Raw genomic sequence first — 23,888 nt, forward strand, 5'->3', positions numbered from 1 at the left:
TTGTGTCTCTCTGTCTCTCTGTCTCTCTGTCTCTGTGTGTGTGTGTGTCTCTCTGTCTCTCAGTCTCTGTGTGTGTGTGTCTCTCTGTCTCTCTGTCTCTCTGTGTGTGTCTCTCTGTCTCTCTGTCTCTCTGTGTGTGTTTCTCTGTCTCTCTGTCTCGATGTGTGTGTGTTTCTCTGTCTCTCTGTCTCTCTGTGTGTGATTCTCTATCTCTCTCTCTCTCTGTCTCTCTGTGTGAGTGCATCCTCTGTCTCTCTGTCTGTGTGTGTGTGTGTGTTTCTCTGTCTCTCTCTCTCTGTCTCTCTCTGTCTCTCTGTGTGTGAGTGCATCTCTGTCTCTCTGTCTCTCTGTCTGTGTGACTGCATCTCTGTCTCTCTGTCTCTCTGTGTGTGAGTGCATCTCTGTCTCTCTGTGTCTCTCTGTCTCTCTGTCTCTCTGTGTGTGTGAGTGCATCTCTGTCTCTCTGTCTCTCTGTCTGTGTGAGCGCATCTCTGTCTCTCTGTCTCTCTGTGTGTGTGAGTGCATCTCTGTCTCTCTGTCTCTCTGTGTGTGAGTGCATCTCTGTCTCTCTGTCTCTCTGTGTGTGAGTGCATCTCTGTCTCTCTGTCTCTCTGTCTCTCCGTCTCTCTGTCTGTGTGAGGCATAGCTGGGGTGTTTGTGTACAGTGTTTAATGTGTGATTATGATGGATCAGCGCTCATTGGGGCTCTGTGGTCCATTAATCATAGCAGAGTCGTGGCTTGGCTGCTGACTGGCTGATACATAAAGAAGGTGTTAATGTCCTCCAACCACAGACACACACACACGCACACACGCGCGCACACACACACACACACACACACACACACACCATCACCCCTGTCAAAGGGCCAGCACCAAGGCCTTATATGATTAGTTCAGTCTCATTTGGCCGTGAACCCATCGATATTCGCTTGATATGCGGACATGAAAGAGAATGCTCAAATCCGCTGGGTTATCCTCCTCCAAGGTCCAGAACCAATCTGCTGTCTAAAACAAACAGAGACAGAGAGAGAGACAGAGAGAGATACAGAGAGAGAGACAGAGAGAGAGAGAGAGAGAGAGAGAGACAGAGAGAGAGAGAGAGAGAGAGAGAGAGAGACAGAGAGAGAGAGAGAGAGAGAGAGAGAGAGAGAGACAGAGAGAGAGAGAGAGAGAGACAGAGAGAAAGAGAGACAGAGACAGATACAGAGAGAGAACTGCCTTGAACCCATTAGATCCTCTGCTTAGCTCATCTCTTCTCATCCAGTCAGACAGACAGAGGATTTAAGAGTTAGACAGACAGTTGAACATCTTCAGACAGATCCAGTCTCATACCAAAGACTCTAAAGTGTGACCCCGATGCCTCTCTGCTTGGCCCTCATCATTAAGTAGATATACTGGGACCCGTTCTCGCTCGAACAACGCTACTTCCTTTGTAAGTTCAGAGAGAGGGGTTAGCACCGAGCTAACTAACCAGGCAGAGATCTGGCAGGGCCTGTTTCCTGCTTGTACCACCCTCTACTTGCCCAAATAGTTCAACACATAAGCCTGCTGTACTGCCCTCATCAGGGCCATTCTACCCAACTTATGCACGACCAAAAAATGCCCCCCGTCCGAGGACAAAACTAGACGGGGGGGTTGGTAACAGGCAGAGTGGGGGGGGGTGGTTGGCAGGGTGGGGGGGGTTGGTAACAGGAGGGGTGGGGGGTTGGTAACAGGCAGAGTGGGGGGGTGGTTGGCAGGGTGGGGGGCTTGGTAACAGGAGGGGTTGGTAACAGGGGGGGTTGGTAACAGGCAGGGTGGGGGGGTTGGTAACAGGCAGGGTGGGGGGTTGGTAACAGGCAGAGTGGGGGGGTGGGTTGGCAGGGTGTGGGGCTTGGTAACAGGAGGGGTTGGTAACAGGGGGGGTTGGTAACAGGCAGGGTGGGGGGGGTTGGTAACAGGGGGGGGTTGGTAACAGGGGGGGTGGGGGGGTGGTAACAGGGGGGATGGGGGGGTTGGTAACAGGCAGGGTGGGGGGTTGGTAACAGGGGGGATGGGGGTTGGCAACAGGGGGATGGGGGTTGGTAACAGGGGGGATGGGGGGTTGGTAACAGGGGGGATGGGGGGTTGGTAACAGGGGGGATGGGGGGTTGGTAGCAGGGGGGATGGGGTGTTGGTAACAGGCAGGGTGGGGGGGTTGGTAACAGGGGGGATGGGGGGTTGGTAACAGGCAGGGTGGGGGGGTTGGTAACAGGGGGGGTGGGGGGTTGGTAACAGGCAGGATGGGGGGGTTGGTAACAGGCAGGGTGGGGGGGTTGGTAACAGGCAGGATGGGGGGGGGTTGGTAACAGGCAGTGTGGGGGGTTGGTAACAGGGGGGTTGGGAGGGTTGGTAACAGGGGGGATGGGGGGTTGGTAACAGGCAGGGTGGGGGGGTTGGTAACAGGGGGGATGGGGGGTTGGTAACAGGCAGGGTGGGGGGGTTGGTAACAGGGGGGTGGGGGGTTGGTAACAGGCAGGATGGGGGGGTTGGTAACAGGCAGGATGGGGGGTTGGTAACAGGCAGGGTGGGGGGTTGGTAACAGGGGGGTTGGGAGGGTTGGTATCAGGGGGGATGGGGGGTTGGTAACAGGGAGGGTGGGGGGGGCACTCACTACGTTAAGTCCCTCTGGATAAGAGTCTGCTAAATGCCGTAAAGGTAAACATTTAAATGTGCTAACGAGGTGACACCAATCGGTGCTAACAAGCTATACGTTAGCTGTACGTGCTAACGAGCTATACGTGCTAACGAGCTGTACGTGCTAACGAGCTATACCTGCTAACGAGCTATACGTGCTAACGAGCTATACGTGCTAACGAGCTATACGTGCTAACGAGCTATACTTGCTAACGAGCTATACATGCTATTAAGCTATATGTGCTAACGAGCTATACGTGCTAACGAGCTATACGTGCTAACGAGCTGTACGTGCTAACGAGCTATACCTGCTAACGAGCTATACGTGCTAACGAGCTATACGTGCTAACGAGCTATACGTGCTAACGAGCTATACTTGCTAACGAGCTATACATGCTATTAAGCTATATGTGCTAACGAGCTATACGTGCTAACGAGCTATACCTGCTAACGAGCTTTATGTGCTAACGAGCTATACGTGCTAATGAGCTATATGTGCTAACGAGCTATACGTGCTAACGAGCCATACCTGCTAACGAGCTATATGTGCTAACGAGCTATTCGTGCTAACGAGCTATACGTGCTAAAGTCCAACCTCAAAACATAAATGGAAAAACGAAAGCCTCTAACAAACTTTCTCTAAAAAATAATATATATCCTATATTTTTGTTGTACAAGTTTGCTCTCTACCAACAGAAAACATCTTCCATCTCACAACATGGCTTCTACTTTTCTATCAGCAATTAAATATAAGACATAAACACAAATTTTTCACAAAGTCGTGTTGAGTTTACAAAGAGGCCCTGGTGATGTTACAGACTTGGTTTGTTTTCATTTATATTTCATGGTTGGACATTTAGTTACGTTAACACGTGGGGCGCACCGATGGGTGTCACCTCGTTAATCAGTATGTGTTACACCTGTGCTGGTTTGTCATCTCGTTAGTGGGAAGGCGTTTCACCTGTGCTGGCCCAGTTGCTATTTAACAGTGTCTGGTCCAGTGCTCCAGTTGTCTTGAGAGATGTGGGAAGGTCAACACCTTTAGTTGTCTTGAGAGATGTGGGAAGGTCAACACCTTTAGTTGTCTTGAGAGATGTGGGAAGATCAACACCTTTAGTTGTCTCCAGATGTGGGAAGATCAACACCTTTAGTTGTCTCTAGATGTGGGAAGGTCAACACCTTTAGTTGTCTCCAGATGTGGGAAGATCAACACCTTTAGTTGTCTCCAGATGTGGGAAGGTCAACACCTTTAGTCGTCTTGAGAGATGTGGGAAGATCAACACCTTTAGTTGTCTCTAGATGTGGGAAGGTCAACACCTTTAGTTGTCTCCAGATGTGGGAAGGTCAACATCTTTACTTTACTCATCCTATTTGAGTTCTAGAGTAACAATCTTTTATTGAATTTCCCTGGTTTCGTTTTTGTCCACTTTTAGGTTTACGTCTGGTCTTTAATAAGGTGGTGTGGGTTTTTCCTTCTGTTTTCCTCTTCTTGGGTAAATGTAGTGGGAGCTCATGTTGGGTGTTTTTCAGGTTCCAGTTCATCAACTTTCAGTGGACACCCCCATGAGTGTCTTTCGGAACCTCTCCTAAAACCCCACCTGTTTGGTTTTGGTTGTTGTCCGTGACTCTTTGTGTGTTCCCTTATCTGTTTGAGTGAGATTTTTGGTTTTCTTGGTGCGGAATGTAACAGAGGTAAGTGCTACGGGGCGATAGTCATTTGTTTCAGTTACCTTAGCTTGCTTGGGTAGAGGAATCATGTTGGACATCTTGAAGCATTTGGGGACAACAGACTGGAATCGGGATAGGATTGAATATGGCTGTGAATACTCCAACCAGCTGACCTATATATGCTCTGAGATTCCTTGTTAACATGCTTGAAATATCAAATCACGTCGGCCAACGGCGATAGAGACCACAAACCTCTTGACCAGTGGGGGGCTCCGTCGTTGGTGGATCAGTGTTTTTCGAGAAGCGACCCCATAAAAGGGGTTTATCTTGTCTGGGAGAGTGAGGTGTCTGTCTATAACGCAGTTGTTTACCAGACGTACTAGGTGGCTTAGCTTGTTTTGAAAGCATCTTACTTTTGGACTCAGTAATCCATGTTTTATTTCATATTTTGTAATCCCAACCTTCTGGACCACCCCTCTCCTCAGACAGATAATACAACGCAAAGGATTTTTAGCTTTAGGTGATTTACTTTTGTCTGTGCGTGAAATGGGTCTTTGGACATGAGATCATTGGATTCCACATCAGAATCGTTAATTCTTCACGTCTAACGTGACCTATCTCTGCCTATATATTGCACAATATATAGTCAGACCCGCTCAGCAATATAAATGATGGATCGCCTTTCGAAATCCAACAATGATTTGCTGATTTGTATCTGTGCTGATGTGATCTGTCAATCATGTGTCTGAAGCTGGACGTTCCGGTTCGTAGAGTGGGGGGGGGGGGTGCGGGGGGGGGGGGGTGGGGTGGTCACGTATGGTTCTCAATCAGAGGCAGTTGTCAATCGTTGTCCCTGATTGAGAATCATACTTAGGTAGCCTGGTATCACTTTTGAGTTGTGGGTGTTTTTCTTCCGTGTCAGTGTTTGTTACCACACGGGACTGTTTCGTTTATTCACGTTTATTGTTTTGTTCCAGTGGTCTGTTGTGTTTCGATTAAACATTATGGACACTTGTCTCGCTACTCCTCCTCAGAAGAGGAAGATGAGATCCGTTACAGGGTGGGGGAGAGAGACACACGATCTCCTTCCCTCCCTTTTGTCCCTTTGTTTCATCACAGCGCCATGTCACGTTTAAGCTAAACTATGACCTCACAGGGCTTCTCCGTCATCAATGTTCAAATAGTTTGGGAGTCTAATCAAAGTTATCGTGGATTTGTGTCAGTCCAAACGGAGACAGATGGTTAACGAGTCTCTCTGCCTCTCAGAGGAGTTAGACCAGGCCAGGCAGTGAGTCAGACCAGGCCAGGCAGTGAGTCAGACCAGGCCAGGCAGTGAGTCAGACCAGGCCAGGCAGTGAGTCAGACCAGGCCAGGCAGTGAGTCAGACCAGGCCAGGCAGTGAGTCAGACCAGGCCAGGCAGTGAGTCAGACCAGGCCAGGCAGTGAGTCAGACCAGGCCAGGCAGTGAGTCAGACCAGGCCAGGCAGTGTGTCAGACCAGGCCAGGCAGTGTGTCAGACCAGGCCAGGCCAGGCAGTGTGTCAGACCAGGCCAGGCCAGGCAGTGTGTCAGACCAGGCCAGGCCAGGCAGTGTGTCAGACCAGGCCAGGCAGTGTGTCAGACCAGGCCAGGCCAGGCAGTGTGTCAGACCAGGCCAGGCCAGGCAGTGTGTCAGACCAGGCCAGGCAGTGAGTCAGACCAGGCCAGGCAGTGAGTCAGACCAGGCCAGGCAGTGAGTCAGACCAGGCCAGGCAGTGTGTCAGACCAGGCCAGGCAGTGTGTCAGACCAGGCCAGGCCAGGCAGTGTGTCAGACCAGACCAGGCCAGGCAGTGTGTCAGACCAGGCCAGGCAGTGTGTCAGACCAGGCCAGGCCAGGCAGTGTGTCAGACCAGGCCAGGCCAGGCAGTGTGTCAGACCAGGCCAGGCCAGGCAGTGTGTCAGACCAGGCCAGGCAGTGTGTCAGACCAGGCCAGGCCAGGCAGTGTGTCAGACCAGGCCAGGCCAGGCAGTGTGTCAGACCAGGCCAGGCAGTGAGTCAGACCAGGCCAGGCAGTGAGTCAGACCAGGCCAGGCAGTGAGTCAGACCAGGCCAGGCAGTGTGTCAGACCAGGCCAGGCAGTGTGTCAGACCAGGCCAGGCCAGGCAGTGTGTCAGACCAGGCCAGGCCAGGCAGTGTGTCAGACCAGGCCAGGCCAGGCAGTGTGTCAGACCAGGCCAGGCCAGGCAGTGTGTCAGACCAGGCCAGGCCAGGCAGTGTGTCAGACCAGGCCAGGCCAGGCAGTGTGTCAGACCAGGCCAGGCCAGGCAGTGTGTCAGACCAGGCCAGGCCAGGCAGTGTGTCAGACCAGGCCAGGCCAGGCAGTGTGTCAGACCAGGCCAGGCCAGGCAGTGTGTCAGACCAGGCCAGGCCAGGCAGTGTGTCAGACCAGGCCAGGGCAGTGTGTCAGAACAGGCCAGGCCAGGCAGTGTGTCAGACCAGGCCAGGCCAGGCAGTGTGTCAGACCAGGCCAGGCAGTGTGTCAGACCAGGCCAGGCCAGGCAGTGTGTCAGACCAGGCCAGGCCAGGCAGTGTGTCAGACCAGGCCAGGCAGTGTGTCAGACCAGGCCAGGCCAGGCAGTGTGTCAGACCAGGCCAGGCCAGGCAGTGTGTCAGACCAGGCCAGGCAGTGTGTCAGACCAGGCCAGGCCAGGCAGTGTGTCAGACCAGGCCAGGCCAGGCAGTGTGTCAGACCAGGCCAGGGCAGTGTGTCAGAACAGACCAGGCCTATACAAAGCTTCAGACCAGGCCAGGCCAGGCAGTGTGTCAGAACAGACCAGGCCTATACAAAGCTTCAGACCAGGCCAGGCCAGGCAGTGTGTCAGACCAGGCCAGGGCAGTGTGTCAGAACAGGCCAGGCCAGGCAGTGTGTCAGACCAGGCCAGGCCAGGCAGTGTGTCAGACCAGGCCAGGCAGTGTGTCAGACCAGGCCAGGCCAGGCAGTGTGTCAGACCAGGCCAGGCCAGGCAGTGTGTCAGGCCAGGCCAGGCCAGGCAGTGTGTCAGGCCAGACCAGGCCAGGGCAGTGTGTCAGAACAGACCAGGCCAGGGCAGTGTGTCAGAACAGACCAGGCCAGGGCAGTGTGTCAGAACAGACCAGGCCAGGCAGTGTGTCAGACCAGGCCAGGCCAGGCAGTGTGTCAGGTCAGGCCAGGCCAGGCAGTGTGTCAGACCAGGCCAGGCAGTGTGTCAGGCCAGGCCAGGGCAGTGTGTCAGAACAGACCAGGCCTATACAAAGCTTCAGACCTAACTCAATTCACTATTCAATAAAACAATATGACCCACCAAACTCGTTCACAAGGATGGAACTCTGGAGGTGCCTCTGGTACCTACTGATCTAGTTAAATCCTTAACTCAGGAGGATCCTAGTACCTACTGATCTAGATCCTTAACTCTGGAGGTGCCTCTGGTACCTACTGATCTAGTTAAATCCTTAACTCAGGAGGCTCCTAGTACCTACTGATCTAGTTAAATCCTTAACTCAGGAGGATCCTAGTACCTACTGATCTAGATCCTTAACTCTGGAGGTTCCTCTAGTATGTCAAATCTGATTCAGTTTTAGTGTCTTTTTGGAATACCCTGCAGCACTCCCTAAACCTGCACCCTCCAGTGCCTCTAGGGCAGTTCAGGACTTTTTAATATTGAATGGATTTAATGAGAAATGTTTTTTTGATTTCATGTAAATACTTGTATTTGTGGTGTTTTCAAGCTGTAGTGTTGATTCTGTCATTGTAATTTTTTATTTTTAAAATTTAATGCACATACACTTAATTATCCTCCCACAGCCCCTATACAGTAAGATACATCTCTGACACCCAGGAGAGTCAGACGGTGTGGAAATGCATAATTAGCAGGATATTTGAAGAGGTGCGATCAGTAATCATCTATCAATGAGGGTGTAAAAAAAAGCAAACCTGCTAATGTATTCATGCAGCCTCTTCATCCGTGTTGTCTTCACAGTGGAGGTGTGGTGCTGTGGGGCATCCATCATGGCTCTATATGGTGTCTCAGTATCCTGCCTGGGACTGATATAACAGTGCTACTGCTGTGGGGAGTCCATCATGGCTCTATATGGTGTCTCAGTATCCTGCCTGGGACTGATGTAACAGTGCTACTGCTGTGGGGCGTCCATCATGGCTCTATATGGTGTCTCAGTATCCTGCCTGGGACTGATGTAACAGTGCTACTGTTGTGGGGCGTCCATCATGGCTCTATATGGTGTTTCAGTTGCCTGCCTGGGACTGATGTAACAGTGCTACTGCTGTGGGGAGTCCATCATGGCTCTATATGGTGTCTCAGTTTTCTGCCTGGTACTGATGTAACAGTGCTACTGCTGTGGGGGAGTCCATCATGGCTCTATATGGTGTCACAGAATCCTGACTGGTACTGATGTAACAGTGCTACTGCTGTGGGGCGTCCATCATGGCTCTATATGGTGTTTCAGTTGCCTGCCTGGTACTGATGTAACAGTGCTACTGCTGTGGGGCGTCCATCATGGCTCTATATGGTGTCACAGAATCCTGACTGGTACTGATGTAACAGTGCTACTGCTGTGGGGCGTCCATCATGGCTCTATATGGTGTTTCAGTTGCCTGCCTGGTACTGATGTAACAGTGCTACTGCTGTGGGGCGTCCATCATGGCTCTATATGGTGTTTCGTTGCCTGCCTGGTACTGATGTAACAGTGCTACTGCTGTGGGGGAGTCCATCATGGCTCTATATGGTGTCACAGAATCCTGACTGGTACTGATGTAACAGTGCTACTGCTGTGGGGCGTCCATCATGGCTCTATATGGTGTTTCAGTTGCCTGCCTGGTACTGATGTAACAGTGCTACTGCTGTGGGGAGTCCATCATGGCTCTATATGGTGTCTCAGTATCCTGACTGGGAGTGATGTAACAGTGCTACTGCTGTGGGGAGTCCATCATGGCTCTATATGGTGTCTCAGTATCCTGACTGGGAGTGATGTAACAGTGCTTCACCCCACATTGGTGTTTTTCCTATTTTAGTTTACAACCTGTAATTTAAATGTATTTTCATTTGGATTTCATGTAATGGACGTACACAAAATGTTCCAATTTGGTGAAGTGGAATGAAAAAAATTACTTGTTTGAAAACATTCTCAAAAATAGAAAACGGAAAAGTGGTGTGTGCATATGTAGATCTGGCACAACCAATTACCTTCAGATGTCACATAATTAGTTAATAAATAAAGTCCACCTGTTTGCAATCTAAGTGTCACATGATCTAAGTATATATGCACCTATTCTGAAAGGCCCCAGAGTCTGCAACACCACTAAGCAAGGGGCACCATGAAGACCAAGAAGCACTCCAAACAGGTCAGGGACAAAGTTGTGGAGAAGTACAGATCAGGGTTGGGTTATAAAAGAATATCTGAAACTTTGAACATCTCACCGAGCACCATTACATCCATAATTAAAGAATGGAAAGTATTTGGCACCACAACAAACCTGCCAAGAGAGGGCCCCTCACCAAAACTCAGACCAGGCAATGAGGACATTTAATCAGAGAGGCAACAAAGAGACCAAAGATAACCCTGAAGGAGCTGCAAAGCTCCACAGCGCATATTGGAGTATCTGTCCATAGGACCACTTTCAGCCGTACACTCCATAGAGCTGGGCTTTATGGAAGAGTGGCCAGAAAAAAAAGTCAGAATTGAAGGGATGATGGATAGCGCTAAAAACAGGGAAATTCTTTAAGGAAACCTGGTTCAGTCTTCCAGATATTTGAGACTGGGACGGAGGTTCACCTTCCAGCAGGACAATGACCCTAAGCATACTGTTAAAGCAACACTCGAGTGGTTTAAGGTGAAACATTTAAATATCTTGGAATGGCCTAGTCAAAGCCCAGACCTCAATCCAATTGAGAAACTGTGGTATGGCTTTAAGATGGATGTACACCAGCGGAACCCATCCAACTTGAAGGAGCTGGAGCAGTTTTGTCTTGGAAAATGGTCAAAAATCCCAGTGGCTAGATGTGCATAGAGACATAGCCCAAGAGACTTGCAGCTGTAATTGCTGCAAAAGGTGACTCTACAAAGTATTGACTTTGGGGGGTGAATAGTTATGCACGCTCAAGTTCTGATGTTTTCTGTCTTACTTCCTGTCTGTTTCACGATTAAAAATATTTTGCATCTTCTAAGTGGTAGGCATGTTGTGTAAATCAAATGATGCAACCCCCCCCCCCCCCCCCCCCCCACCCAAAATCCATTTTAATTCCAAGTTGTAATACTTTCGCATGCTGATGTACACAGCTTGCTTAGCTTGTTTCATTTAACCTAAATAATTCAACATTGTGTGTGCAGCACTGGCTATATGGTTAGCTGCATCCCCTTCATTTCATATGAAGTATGACTGGTCGGCTCAGCTAGCAAGCTAATGTTGTTGGACAAATTCAAGCTAGCTTTGTCAAACTTCAGAAATAATGCTCATTTAGCCACAAAACCCTTTAGCTAGATGTCAAATGGTGGGGAAAAAATGTTAACATTATTTACAGATGTTTTAGTTTAGATGAATTCGGCCTCTTTTAGACAATGGACTGCAGTGTGAAACCCTGCGCCTCAGTAGGCTTTACAAGCGAGCCAATACCAGATATTTCCAGGTACCAGACTGGTATATTTTTGGCCCACATGAACCGAAACGAATCTCAACTAAATGTAATAGAAAAAAACGGAACCCACCCGTACCAACTTGGGTACGGTTCAGTACCTAGGTGGAAAGAGCTACTCTATGTCAACAGAACCTAAATCACAGTGTGCTTTAATGCCTGGAATCCATACTATCTGATAGAGACTGGTCTGGAGTCAGATCTAACAGTCGAAACATCCTGGAGATCCCAGAGCAAAGCTTCAGAGGACGGATCTATAGGTTAAAACCTGTTACGGCTAGACGTTCCGCCAGCGGAACCCCTCGACAACATCTGGTGAAATGGCAGAGCGCCAAATTCAAATAAACTTTCATGAAATCACACATGCAATACACCAAATTAAAGCTACACTTGTTGTTAATCCAGCCAACGTGTCAGATTTCACAAAGGCTTTACGGCGAAAGCAAACCATGTGATTATCTGAGGACAGCGCCCCATCAAACAAACACATTTCATCCCGCCAGGTGCGACACAAACCTCAGAAATAACGATATAATTCAAGCCTTACCTTTGAAGAGCTTCCTCTGTTGGCACTCCAATATGTCCCATAAACATCACAAATTGTCCTTTTGTTCAATAAATTATGTCGTTAAATCTCCATTTATTTGGCGAGTTTGACCCAGAAAAACACTGGTTCCAACTCGCGGAACATGACTACAAAATATCTCATAAATGACCTCTAATCTTTGTCCAAGCATTTCAAACAACCTTCCTAAAACAAATTTCGGTATTTTTTAACGTAAATAATCAATAAAATTTAAGACGGGATAAACTGTGTTCAATACCGGAGGACAACAAAGTGGAGCTTTCAGGTCGCGCTCCCCATCCGCAACAGTACACTAGACTCGACCCTCGTTCTGAACAGCCCTACTTCTTAATTTCTCAAAGGAAAAACATCAACCAATTTCTAACGACTGTTAACATCCAGTGGAAGCGATAGGAACTGCAAGCAAATCTCGATCCACATAGAAACTCCATTGAAAAAAGAGTGCCATCAATTGATTTTTCCCAGATGGATTTTTCTCAGGTTTTTTGCGTGCCAAATCCGTTCTGTTATACTCACAGAAAGTTCTAGAAACTTCAGAGTGTTTTCCATCTAAATCTAACAATTATATCCATATCCTAGCTTCTGGACTTGAGTAGCAGGCAGTTCACTTTGGGCATGCTTTTCATCCGGACGTGAAAATACTGCCCCCTAGCCTAGAGAGGTTTTAACATCACACTATCATATGGATGTATATGTTAACGTCACAAAATCATATTATTAATCTACAGGTTTAATATCATGTGGATCTACAGGTTAATATCACACTATCATATGGATGTATAGGTTAACAACACATTGAAGGTCCACTTCACCTCCAGACATCTGCCTGCCCCCACTTCTCTGTGCTTAACCCTCTCTCTCTCCCCCCCGCCCTCTGTCTCGCTCTTCTTTTCTCTCTCGCAGATCTTCAGACTCACTTTGAGCTCCCTGGAACATGTCAGAGGAAGGAAACCACCCAATCAATATGGCTCTCCACTTGATGAGGGGTCATTCAGGAAGTAATAGCGTTGCCGGGTACATTTTCTCCACAGCAACGGGGAGGATATAACTGGCCCCTTTCATCTGGCACCTCTCAACAACTGGAACAACTCCTCTATAAAGACTGGGCCTAATAGCACCTAATAGTCCCCACACACGCCCAGCCACTCTGAACACAGGGGCAACACATGGTGGCTTACAGGAGAGGAAGCTTGATATGCGCTGTGTTTAACCAGACAACAGGAGAGGAAGCTTGATATGTGCTGTGTTTAACCAGACAACAGGAGAGGAAGCTTGATATGCGCTGTGTTTAACCAGACAACAGGAGAGGAAGCTTGATATGTGCTGTGTTTAACCAGACAACAGGAGAGGAAGCTTGATATGTGCTGTGTTTAACCAGACAACAGGAGAGGAAGTTTGATATGTGCTGTGTTTAACCAGACAACAGGAGAGGAAGTTTGATATGTGCTGTGTTTAACCAGACAACAGGAGAGGAAGCTTGATATGTGAGTGTTTAACCAGACAACAGGAGAGGAAGCTTGATATGTGATGTGTTTAACCAGACAACAGGAGAGGAAGCTTGATATGTTCTGTGTTTAACCAGACAACAGCGATATTTCAAACAGCTTTGCACACTCTTGGCATTCTCTTGACCAGCTTCAACTGGAATGCTTTTCCTTCACTCTGCGGTCCAACTCATCCCAAACCATCTCAATCTGTTTGACGTCGGGTGATTGTGGAGGCCAGGGCATCTGATGCAGCACTCCATCACTCTCCTTTGACAAATGGCCCTTATACAGCCTGGAGGTGTGTTGGGTCGTTGTCCTGTTGAAAAACAAATGATAGTCCCACTAAACGTAAACCAGATGGGACGGCTTATCGCTGTAGAATGCTGTGGTAGACAGGCTGGTTTAAACTTATTATGGCTGCAGGGGCAGTATTGAGTAGCTTGGATGAAAATGTGCCCAGATTAAACGGCCAGCTCCTCAGTCTCAGTTGCTAATATATGCATGGTATTATTAGTATTGGATAGAAAACACTCTAAAGTTTCCAAAACTGTCAAAATATTGTCTGTGAGTATAACAGAACTGATATTGCAGGAGAAAACCTGAGGAAAATCAAACCAGGAAGTGGCCTCTATTTTGAAAACTCCATGTTCCATAGCCTCCCTTTGCTCCATTTAAAGGGATATCGACCAGATTCCTTTTCCTATCGCTTCAACAAGGTGTCAACAGTCTTCAGACATAGTTTCAGGCTTTTATTTTGAAAAATGAGCCAGAAAGATAACATTGCGTCAAGTGGTCACATGAGTTTTGCTCGCTCAACAGAGTTTGGGCAGCCATTGCTTTTCCCTCTCAAGTGGATAAGTGAATAAAGCCATTTGCGGTTGATATTTTATCGATTGTATATTTTAAAAACAACCTGAGGATTGATTATAAAAAACGTTTGACATGTTTCTGTGGACATTACGGAAACTATTTGGAATTTGTCTGCGTTGTCGTGACGCTCTTTCCTGTGGATTTCTGAACATAACGCGCCAAACAAACGGAGTTATTTTGGATATAAAAATAATCTTTATGGAACAAAAGTAACATTTTTTGTGTAACTGGGAGTCTCGTGAGTGAAAACATCCAAAGATCATCAAAGGTAAACGATTCATTTGATTGCTTTTCTGATTTTCGTTACCAAGTTACTTGATGCTAAGTGTACTTAATGTTTTGTCGAGTGATCGATAAACTTACACAAATGCTTGGATTGCTTTCGCTGTAAAGCATATTTTCAAAATCTGACACGACAGGTGGATTAACAAAAGGCTAAGCTGTGTTTTCCTATATTGCAGTTGTGATTTCATAAATATAAATATTTTTAGTAATATTAATTGAATATTCATTGAATGTGGTGAATGTGGTTGTTGATGACAATTATCCCTGGATTGCAGCCATAACAAGTTAAGTGTGCCTTGAATTCTAATAAATCACTGACAGTGTCATCAGCAAAGCACAGATGATCTCTGCATGTGTGGTTCCCACTGTGAAGCATGGAGGAGGAGGTGTGTGATGGTGTGGTTACACCATTACACCTTCTCCTCCATGCTTCACGGTGGGAACCACACATGCAGAGATCATCTGTTCACCTACTCTGCGTATCACAAAATCAGGCAGTTGGAACCAAAAATGTAAAATTTGGACTTCTCAGACCAAAGGACAAATTTCCACCGGTTTAATGTTCATTGCTTGTGTTTCTTGGCCCACGCAAGACTCTTCTTATTATTGGTGTCCTTTAGTAGTGGTTTCTTTGCAGCAATTCGACTAAGAAGGCCTGATTCGACCATGAAGGCCTGGCTAGACAATTGGGACCCTCTCTTTCTAACAGTTCTGGGCTAATCTACTCTGTTGTGCTGTGTCCATCAAGCTTATTTAAAACTGACTCCAGGCCAGTCTTCTCCGTTGAGGTTTCTCAGTTTGCCTGGTCTAGGATCAGTTTTGTGTGGGAGAGGACCAGACTGCTTTGCTATGTCCTTCTGGTTCCACTAAATACTGATTCCAGGTCAGTCTCCTCTACTTTGCTGTGTTAGCCTTCTGTGCTGTTATGTGTCTATCTGGCTTTACTGGCTATGACTCCAGACCAGTCTCCTGACTCTACTCTTCTGTTCTATGTCTGTCTGGCTCTATTGAAACTGACTCCAGGCCAGATTACTAAGACTGTTTCCAGGCTTTGATCTAAGGGAGGTGCACTTTAGCTGTCACTCCCTCCTGTCTCTGGTGAGATGGCTATTCTAGGACGAACTCCATGTGAGTCTCCTTTTAGGTGCTGTGTCTGTCTGGCTCTATTAAACACTGATTCCAGGTCAGTCTCATTTACGGTGCTGTGTCTGTCTGGCTGTATTAAACACTGATTCCAGGTCAATCTCCTCTGTGGAGCTGTGTCTGTCTGGCTTTGATCTAAGGGAGGAATGCATTTTACCTGTCCCTCCCCTCCTGTCTCTGATGAGAGGAGAGAGCAGGACATGAACATCAATAATGCCGTTAATGATGCTGTTTCATCTGCCTCAGAGAAGAGAGGAGTTGAGGTCTGTACAACAAAGAGCCTCGGCTATGTTCTGGGCTCTATTCCTGGCATCAATGAGACTGGATATTCACTAGCATTAAACGTTTCTAATAAAGGAATCTGTGACGGGGATTTTTTTTTACATTTATTTTTTTATTTATCCGTTATTTCCTCAGGTAGGTTGACTGAGAACACGTTGTCATTTTACAGCAACGACCTGGGGAATAGTTACAGGGGAAAGGATTGACGTTAGCATTACAGCATAGGACAGATTGAAGGAGAGTAGTAGACATTAGTATTTGCGTAACGTCACACACGTCTGTCTTCCCACCTCTCAGAGTTCAGAACACCTGATTCACTTCATCATTATTATTAATACGAGCCGATGAGTGGAGAGAGGAACACAGGGAGCCATAGAGCCTCTGGAAGCCTGTACGATGGCTGAGCTCCGTACATTGAGAGCTTTATCTAGGTCAGAGTTTAGCCTACCAATAGACTCTTTGTTGTTTCTCTCTCTGTCCCGAGGGCATTCCTCCTCACTAGTCTAGGACGCATCCCAAATGGGCACCCTATTCCCTATATATAGTGCACTACTTTAATCCAGGGCTGGCAACCTATTCCCTAGATAGTGCACTACTTTTGATCAGAACCCTATGAGTCCTGGTCAACAGTAGTGTACTATATAGAGGATCATTTGGGACAAAGATAGAAGGTTATGGTAGATAAATAAAAAACACCATTGTCTTTGGTCTGTAATTAACTAACACTTTATTGAATGTATTAAATTGATAAGATTCAGATAAGATTTATTTACAGCATAATTTCTAAGTTATTATTATATGACATGTTGTAAAAGTTGTGATTTATATCTTTGAATCTCATACATAAAATATATTCTGTCTCTAAGTCTAAAAATCTGTCTGTGGCCTGGATCTGGCTCTGGCCTGGATCTGGCTCTGGCCTGGTTCTGGCCTGGATCTGGCTCTGGCCTTGCTCTGGCCTGGTTCTGGCTGTGGCCTTGCTCTGGCCTGGTTCCGGCCTGGCTGTGACCCGGTTCTGGCTGTGGCCTTGCTCTGGCCTGGTTCCGGCCTGGCTGTGACCCGGTTCTGGCTGTGGCCTTGCTCTGACTGTGGCCTGGCTGTGGCCTGATTCTGGCCTGGCTGTGGCCTGGTTCTCGCCTGGCTGTGGCCTGGCTGTGGCCTGATTCTGGCCTGGCTGTGGCCTGGTTCTGAAGGGTTTTGTCACACAGCCGTCATATAAGCCCTGGTTCTTTTAAATCTATGCACATACACACTAATTATGCTTTCTCTTTCTTATTCTCTTCATACATTATTTGTTTTCTTCCTTATGATTTGATTTTTTAAATATTTATTTTCCTTTTTTTTCAAAAATGTTCCCCAATACAAACATACACATGCAAACAACAACTTACAGATTTACAGATTCACACAAACAACTACCTCTCATTTGCCCAGACCTGCATGCTTACACCCACATGCTTACACCCACATGCCACCCACATGCCACCCACATGCCACCCACACGCCACCCACACGCCACCCACATCCCTAGTGCCTGCATTATTAGAAACTAAATGGTGCAGTTTCAGGTCATCCCCATAACCCACACACTTTCACTATTTAAATAATAAATCATTTGATTTTTCCTGCAGTCAAATGACCAAATCTAGTGGCCTCATGGGTGGAATGTTATCAATATTTCTCATAATTTGATAATTCATCTACGTTTTATATATTTGTTTATTTGTTGAAAATCTGGTGTTTCCATGTCAAATGGTTTTGTTATGTTTCAGTCTTCTGCCAACATCAGATCCATTACAATCTTGGTTCCAATAATTAAGCGATTGTCAGTTGGATATGATCCTTGCATGGTTTTGTTTTATTACTATTTATTATTTATGATATGAACATCTTACTCAAATAAAATTCCCTCAAGGTTGTCCCCCCCACAAAAAATTCAACCTGAAATGTTGTGATATGTAACTTAAGTTGCATTGTATTTGAAACGATCTACATTGGACAGTCTAAAATGACTTTTTAATCATGTCATGGAAATAAATGTTTTTTCTGTTACCAAGTCACAAGCGGTTTCTATGCCTTTAGTTTTCACACCAATTTATCAGTGAATTCTGAAAAGCTTTTCAAGGATTGTTCTCTAGCGTTATGGTTTTTGAAGTGATATTGGTTATTGTAGAATATTTCATTTTCATTGATATTGTTATGGTGTTCTTAACTCTAAAGTTGTTCATTTTCTTCACTTTATCCTTTGAAAATTGACCCGTAAAAATATTCTAGGGATGAGCACATTTTCAGTATGTACCCATTGTTCCTCTTTAGAGCGTTTAACTAGATGTTACAAGCCCTAGGTAGCGAGTTGATACAACTCAAAAGAAGATTAAAACCACCCTTAGATTTAGGAAGATGTAAAACTTCCCTTATTATTCTATGAATTCTATTCGCCCATATAAAGTCTGTTTTGACCGAGTATACTTTTGTTAAGAATGTCTTCGTGGGTTAATTGGTGTTACCGAGAGTAAATACAGAAATGTTGATGAGCTTTATTCTGCGTTTAAGATTAATGGGACAATTGTTTCATTTAATTAGATCTGCTTTCATATTGTTGAGTAATGGAATTAAGTTATCTTTCTATACAGTTGAAGTCAGAAGTTTACATACAGTACACTTAGGTTGGAGTCACTTAACTTGTTTCTCAACCACTCCACAAATTTGTTGTTAACAAACTATAGTTTTGGAAACTCGGTTAGGACATCTACTTTGTGCATGACACAAGTCATTTTTCCAACAATTGTTTACAGTTTATTTCATTTATAATTCACTGTATCACAATTCCAGTGGGTCAGAAGTTTACATACACTAAGTTGACTGTGCCTTTTAAACAGCTTGGAAAATTCCAGAAAATTATGTCATGGCTTTAGATGCTTCTGATAGGCTAATTGACATAATTTGATTCAATTGGAGGCATACCTGTGGATCTATTTCAAGGCCTACCTTCAAACTCAGTACAAAATGATCTATATACACAGTAAAACAAGTCCTATATAGGCATAACCTGAAAGGCCGCTCAGCAAGGAAGAAGCAAGGAAGAAGCCACTGCTCCAAAACCACCATAAAAAGCCAGACTACGGTTTGCAACTGTACATGGGGACACAGATCATACTTTTTGGAGAAATGTCCTCTGGTCTGATGAAACAAAAATGGAACTGTTTGGCCATAATGACCATCGTTATCTTTGGAGGAAAAAGGTGGAGGCTTGCAAGCCGAAGAACACCATCCCAACCGTGAAGCACGGGGGTGGCAGCATCATGCTGTGGGGGTGCTTTGCTGCAGGAGGGACTGGTGCACTTCACACAATTGATGGCATCATGAGGAGGAAAATTATGTGGATATACTGAAGCAACATCTCAAGACATCAGTCAAGACATCAGCTTGGTCGCAAATGGGTCTTCCAAATGGACAGTGACCTCAAGCATACTTCTAAAGTTGTGGCAAAATGTATTTAGGACAACAAAGTCAAGGTATTGGAGTGGCCATCACAAAGCCCTGACCTCAATCCTATAGAAAATTTGTGGTCAGACCTGAAAATGCATGTGCGAGCAAGGTGGCCTACAAACCTGACTCTGTCAGGACTCTGTCATGAGGAACGGGCCAAAATTCACTCAACTTTTTTGTGGTGAGCTTGTGGAAGGCTACCCGAAACCCAAGTTTATCAATTTAAAGGCAATGCTACCAAATACTAATTGAGTGTATGTAAACTCCTGACCCACCGGGATTGTGATGAAAGAAATACAAGCTGAAATAAATAATTATTCTTGAATGATCTGTTTTTACTGTTGAGGGTTATAGGATCACTTCAACTGTTTAATTCATTTTCATTTGAAGCTTTTCAAATGATAATTAATCATGTAGTTGTTTCTAATTACCACATCTTTATCTTATAAACTTAGAACTAGTTCATCATGTATTTGTTTTGTGATAGCTGTGAGATACAGTAAATAAATTACCAGGGTTATTTGCCATTGAGTAGGATGGTTTACTTGAGTTTAACCTGTAGTTAGTTTCTTCAAATGTAATAGATCGTATTACTGAGTTTAACCTGTAGTTTGTTCTTTATCTAAAAAAAATATTTACACGGCCGTTTTTCTCAAATGGATTATTTCTAAATCAGATGAGATTGAGATTATCATTCCCCCCTAATGTACGTTAATGTACGTTTTAAAAACTAAAAAACAAATTATACCGGGAGTTTCTCTGTCCTCTGTCTACATTTGTAATAGTCAAGTTATTTTTGTTATTTTTGTTTGTTTTGTTTTTTGTTTTTTTAGATCATGAATTTCTGCTAATCGGTCTTCTTGTGAAAACTATTACGACTATCACTGTGTAAAAGGGAGATTCACACGAACACAATGGTGTTCTCCGTTGTGCTCTACACAAGTGTCACAGGAAGAAAATAAATTATGGAAGTATGAAGGTCGTTTTTTGTGCCTACCCTGAAAAGGGGTTAAAGATATGTAAAAAAAAATGTATATATTACTGGGGCCTCCCGAGTGGCACAGTGACTACGGCAGTGCATCACAATGCTAGAGTCGTCACTACAGATCCGGGTTTGATCCCGGGTTGTATCACAACCGGCGTCATCAGGAGTCTCATAGGGCGGAGCACAATTGGCCCATCGTCATCCGGGTTATGGGCTGGCCGTGGCGCCTGCAGGCTGACCTCGACCTTATGAGCCCATCGTCATCCGGGTTATGGGCTGGCCGGGCGCCTGCAGGCTGACCTCGGTCTTATGAGCCCATCGTCATCCGGGTTATGGGCTGGCCGGGCGCCTGCAGGCTGACCTCGGTCTTATGAGCCCATCGTCATCCGGGTTATGGGCTGGCCGTGGCGCCTGCAGGCTGACCTCGGTCGTCAGGTGAACGGTGTTTCCTCTGTAGTCTTAATTAAGTAGTGCGGTTTGGCGGGTCATGTTTCCGGCGAACGCATGACCCGACCTTCGCCTCCCGAACCCGTTGGGGAGTTGCAGTGATGAGACAAGATCGAAATTGGGGAGAAAAAAAATATAATAATATTTCCTGATCTTTCTTATAGCTCCTAGATAAAGGACAAACGCTTCAAAACCTTGTTTCTTATGGTTTAATTTGTGACTGTCTTTATTACCGTTTATAAATGTGTTATTCAACGTGTTTCTCTGGGCTATAGTAGTAAAGGCCAAATGTATACTTACAGTGGTCCTGAAAATGTCTAAATCAGATAGCTAAGTTATCTATAGTATGACCTTCTTAAAACAATTCCATCGGTCATTATTTGCCTATTCTTTTCCCCCTGAGGGTGTTAGGGCAGGAAGGACAAACATTTCAAAATCTTGTTTCTTATGGTTTATTTTGTGACTGTCTTTATTACCATTTCTGGATGTGTTATTCAGTGTGTTTCTCTGGGCTACAGTAGAGGTCCTAACATTCTAAATCAGATAGCTAAGTTATCTATAGTATGACCTTCTTAAAACAATTCCATCTGTCATTATTTGCCAATTCCTTCCCCCCCTGGGGGGGTTAGGGCAGGAACAAAGCTTTCTGTTTCCTCTTTCTGATTCACTTATCTCAAATGGAGGCAGGAGATGAAATAATTACCGTCATTTCGATGAATAGGGAACATGGTAGGGTCTGTTTGTCTGTCTGGCTGGTTTGGTAGGGTTGCATTCCAATGCAATGGGAGATTTTAAACATCCGGTGTTTGGTGAACAGTAATATTATTGGTAATGGCAAAGCTATTGGAAGCTTTAGGTGATTGTCATCATGTTTTTATTTAATGTTTATTTATCTAGGCAAGTCAGTTAAGAACAAATTTCTTATTTTGACTGCCTAGGACCAGAAGGCCTAGGACCAGAAGGCCTAGGACCAGAAGGCCTAGGACCAGGAGGCCTAGGACCAGAAGGCCTAGGACCAGGAGGCCTAGGACCAGGAGGCCTAGGACCAGAAGGCCTAGGACCAGAAGGACCAGAAGGCCTAGGACCAGAAGGCCTAGGACCAGAAGGCCTAGGACCAGAAGGCCTAGTACCAGAAGGCCTAGTACCAGAAGGCCTAGGACCAGAAGGCCTAGGACCAGAAGGCCTAGGACCAGAAGGCCTAGGACCAGGAGGCCTCCTGCGGCCACGGGGGCTGGGATTAACAATGAAAAAGGATCCCCTGTGTATTAGTGATCAGGGAGAAGAGTTTTAGAGTTATATTCCTGTTTTTAAACTTCACCTACTTAGCTGGGACGCCAGACAGAAGAATTTCAACTGTCAAGAAAGCGTTACTCCGCAGCTGGGAGTAAACAGTCAGGCCTCCTTGGTGCTTTATTTTATCATCAACTATAGAGCCTTTATCTCTCTCTCACACACACACACACACACACACACACACACACACACACACACACACACACACACACACACACACACACACACACACACACTGAGGAGCTTAGTCGTCCTCTGTTTACTGTCTATAAATAAAGAACATTATATGCCATATGCTTCTATCTAAGGTGACTTAACAGTAGAATGTGCTACGTTTGTTTGTAAATAAACGGGAAGATTCTAAGCGTTTCTACCGAGAAGCTTTGCTTTCCCTCTGTTTCTTTCCTAGTAGGGTTCAAATAGGTCAATAGTGTTTATATGGAAGGCTTGTTGGTAACTGTAGTTGTTGTGTGAGGAGCTCCTGATCTTCCACATGGAGCCTGTTTAGAAATGCTAATGAGTGTCTACAAGGAGAGAGAGAGAGAGAGACAGAGATGGAGAGAGAGAGATAGAGAGAGAGATAGGGAGAGAGAGAGAGACAGAGATGGAGAGAGAGAGATAGAGAGAGAGATAGGGAGAGAGAGAGACAGAGATCGAGAGAGAGAGAGAGAGAGAGAGAGAGATAGGGAGAGAGACAGAGATTCAGAGATGGGGAAAGAGAGAGAGAGAGAGAGAGAAAGAGAGATAGGGAGAGAGAGAGAGATAGGGACAGAGAGAGAGAAAGAGAGAGAGAGATAGGGAGAGAGAGAGAGATGGGGAAAGAGAGAGAGAGAGAGAGAGAGAGATAGGGAGACAGAGAGACAGAGATGGGGGGGAGAGAGAGGTTTTCCTGTTGAATATTCAGTGTATCCTCTCATTAAGACAGTGGAGGTAATGAATTCATCAGACTAAAGCTGCAAACCTCCTATCCCCGTAGTGCACTACTTTGGACAAGAGCGTATAGGACAAGGTTCAAAAGAAGTGCACTTTATATGGAACAGGCTGCCACTTGGTTCATAGCCTCAGTCTCCACCAATCAGAACCATTCCACTTGGTTCATAGCCTCAGTCTCCACCAATCAGAACCATTCCATTTGGTTCATAGCCTCAGTCTCCACCAATCAGAACCATTCCATTTGGTTCATAGCCTCAGTCTCCACCAATCAGAACCATTCCATTTGGTTCATAGCCTCAGTCTCCACCAATCAGAACCATTCCATTTGGTTCATAGCCTCAGTCTCCACCAATCAGAACCATTCCATTTGGTTCATAGCCTCAGTCTCCACCAATCAGAACCATTCCGTTTGAGTCATAGCCTCAGTCTCCACCAATCAGAACCATTCCGTTTGAGTCATAGCCTCAGTCTCCACCAATCAGAACCATTCCGTTTGAGTCATAGCCTCAGTCTCCACCAATCAGAACCATTCCACTTGGTTCATAGCCTCAGTCTCCACCAATCAGAACCATTCCACTTGGTTCATAGCCTCAGTCTCCACCAATCAGAACCATTCCACTTGGTTCATAGCCTCAGTCTCCACCAATCAGAACCATTCCACTTGGTTCATAGCCTCAGTCTCCACCAATCAGAACCATTCCGTTTGGTTCATAGCCTCAGTCTCCACCAATCAGAACCATTCCGTTTGAGTCATAGCCTCAGTCTCCACCAATCAGAACCATTCCGTTTGAGTCATAGCCTCAGTCTCGACCAATCAGAACCATTCCGTTTGAGTCATAGCCTCAGTCTCCACCAATCAGAACCATTCCGTTTGAGTCATAGCCTCAGTCTCCACCAATCAGAACCATTCCGTTTGAGTCATAGCCTCAGACTCCACCAATCAGAACCATTCCAGTCACTCTCTAAAACCACTCTGTTAGCACGTTATGCTAATAGCTTTATGCTAATAGCTTCGTTGATAATATCTCAGTGTATTTTCTTTGGCCCAGTGTCTAAATAGCTACACGTCTGCTCTGTGGACACAAAAGGTTCTGAACATT

At 45.9% G+C, this 23,888-nt stretch overlaps 1 long non-coding RNA gene across 1 annotated transcript in view; it reads left to right on the plus strand.

Moving 5' to 3' along the window:
* LOC149972915 (uncharacterized) overlaps positions 1–12,601 on the plus strand; it is a 1,172,247-nt gene extending 1,159,646 nt beyond the window's left edge. The window contains exon 3 of the long non-coding RNA XR_016490701.1: positions 12,478–12,601. This is a non-coding gene — a long non-coding RNA (uncharacterized LOC149972915). The remainder of the gene's footprint in view (positions 1–12,477) is intronic.
* The last annotated feature ends 11,287 nt before the right edge of the window (positions 12,602–23,888 follow it).

Source organism: Oncorhynchus mykiss, chromosome 22, assembly GCF_057628025.1.
Source record: "Oncorhynchus mykiss isolate SJ-2025 chromosome 22, ASM5762802v1, whole genome shotgun sequence".
NCBI classification, from domain to species: Eukaryota; Metazoa; Chordata; class Actinopteri; order Salmoniformes; family Salmonidae; genus Oncorhynchus; species Oncorhynchus mykiss.